This window comes from Propithecus coquereli, unplaced genomic scaffold, assembly GCF_000956105.1.
Source record: "Propithecus coquereli isolate 6110/MARCELLA unplaced genomic scaffold, Pcoq_1.0 Scaffold483, whole genome shotgun sequence".
NCBI lineage: Eukaryota > Metazoa > Chordata > Mammalia > Primates > Indriidae > Propithecus > Propithecus coquereli.
Window position 1 is genome coordinate 976,454 of NW_012150652.1, and position 2,504 is coordinate 978,957.

Sequence of the window (2,504 nt, forward strand, 5' to 3'; positions counted from 1 at the left end):
ACACACACACACTTCCCTGCATTGACTTGTTTGGAGACCAGACCAATTTTTTTTCATTCTACAAAGGTTTCCATAATATCATTAATCTCTCTCAGCCCTTAAAGATGGCCTCTTGCCATATTCTGTCAAAAAACAAGATATAGACCATTTACTTTAAATACCTAAAAATAAAAATGCTGAATCAAATGGTTACACACACACACACACACACACATACACAGAGCTGTCTAATATATTTCCCAATTGTTGGAAATCTGTGTGCATTGGGTGGGGGGAGCAATAGAACTTGCAGTTTATTGAGAGTGAAATTTTTTATTGCATTAGTTGTAAAATGTTCTTTGCTATTAAAATGAGTAGTGCTAATTAATAATCCTGCAGAATTGTAGAGCAGCCTTTGAACTACAAGAATAGATTCTTAATCCTTTGTAGTAGAATTCTCCCTTTCCTTTCTCTCTCCCTTCCTCATTTCATGCCTCTCTTCCTTTTTTCTGGAACTATCTATCACAATAAGAACTGTGCTGGGGACTTTGTTTATGGTGGTATTTCAACTCAGCCAATAATAGCAGAGAAATCTTACAGACTCCATTCAGGAATTAATATCAACATATCTTTGGTGCAAAAAGATGGAAGATAACACCAACCCCAAATCTATAAGCTTTGTTTTAGTTTATATAAAAGGACATTTTTCCTCGTAGTCACTGTAGGCACCTTATCTAGTATGCTTGAACTTTACAAGGCTTATGAAAATATCTGTGTCCTAAAAATAAAGTGTATTGGCTCCAAAATGAAAATCAAATTGCAAAATCCAAATTTATTAAGTTTAATTAAATGTCTGCCGAATACCAAACCTAACATTATGTCAGCTGGTGAACTACTATCCAAGTCAGATTTTATGCAGGTTTATATACATCAGATACTTACAGAACTTCTAACTATTAGATTTATGTATTGACCTAATATACAGGGGTGAGGCTTTTCAAAAATCAGCAGCCTAAGCACCATGAGGACCTAAATTGTCCCTCTTCAGATGACTTTTGTTTTCAAACAATGTTTCAATAATACCTTCTGAGATTTGATGTACTTGTATGATAGATTTACAAAAAGAACTCTCTACCAGTTAACACCATGGGGGGGTATTTTATCATACACAGTAACTTTGTGATGTGTTAGCTGTTTTTTCAGTGTGAATACATTTCCTTCAGCTTTCTCTATCAACTAAAAAGTTGCTGTAAGCTGCCTTTCGTTCCATTATACCTCGGTGCATTCATGGACTCCTCCTTCAAAACTATTGCCAGGTGTTAGCATCTTCCCTGAGTAATTTCAGGCATTTTCCTTTGAATGAAAATGGCTCACTTGGAAGGTTGTGAAAGGCATATCCATGTGGAATTGAGAGGATTTTGTGTTGTGATGTGGTGAGAAGGCTTGCCAGAAATTGCCCGTTTCAGGCTGATGATGCAAAACTAGACATCTGTTAAATTAACATCTACCTAACGTTTTGCCTTCAGTCAAATGCATTTTTTAAAAAAATTAAATCTCTCCCACTCTCTCCTGCTTTCTTTTTTTTTTCCACTGTCAAAACAATCTGTCACAAGATATTTAATTTCTGTGTAATGGGTTACTTAAAGAAACCAGCATATGGCGCAGTGAATATACCTAGCCATGGGCTGCAGGCGAACGTACATACTGCTGGTTTGCTGTACTACTGAAGCATATTGTGCCCAGCGTAGATTTTATTATGGTGCCGGATTCTCTGAGCCAAGTTGATTTACATTATTGCCAGGGTCTCTCACAACTCTTGCTTTTTAGGATCAAAATATTAGTACAAATATTTGTGTTCCACCGAAGAGTTAGAAATTGCTTTCAATTTTGGTTAAGCGGTGGTCATTTATGGCTCTAACAGTTTCAGTGAGGGAGAAAGAGTAACCTCATTATGCATACCTCTTTGCACACCCCTCCTAGAGATTTGTTAATAGCGGCAAGCTGATCTGTGACCTGGCATTATGTCCTAGAGGGGCTGAATCTTTAACACAGTGACAACACTCAGAACACCATGTGGAACCAGTGCATCCCTGCAGGCTGGAGTAATTTCTACACAACAAATAACTTCCTTATTCAGAGGAGTTGTCTTATTTTGGGGGGAGAAGATTCTAAAGTCACTGTCACCATGGAAAACAAAGATTAAACATGATCAAAATTGCTTACAAAAATCAGTCGAGCCATACATGAGGTGTGTATACCTCCTTATATAGTTATGCATGTGTATTTATATATGGTAAAATGGAAAGTGCTTATTACTTCAGCAAATAGTGCTTACTATGTGTCCTTTTCTAGGCTTTGAGAATGAACTAATGAAACACAAGATTGCTATTCTCAGTGCACTCACAGTCCCATGAAAAGAGATGCAATAAACACATGAGCAATAATCAACCTGTAGGCAAAATACAAGGCTATGGATTATTTTATCTACCTATCCATCTACTCTTCTATTTATTCATGCATTCATC

The 2,504-nt window shown here is 36.7% G+C and overlaps 1 protein-coding gene across 3 annotated transcripts in view; it reads left to right on the forward strand.

The window, feature by feature from the left end:
- TENM2 (teneurin transmembrane protein 2) overlaps window positions 1-2,504 on the forward strand; it is an 888,605-nt gene that overhangs the window by 237,038 nt on the left and 649,063 nt on the right. The gene's annotated exons all lie outside the window — the stretch shown is intronic.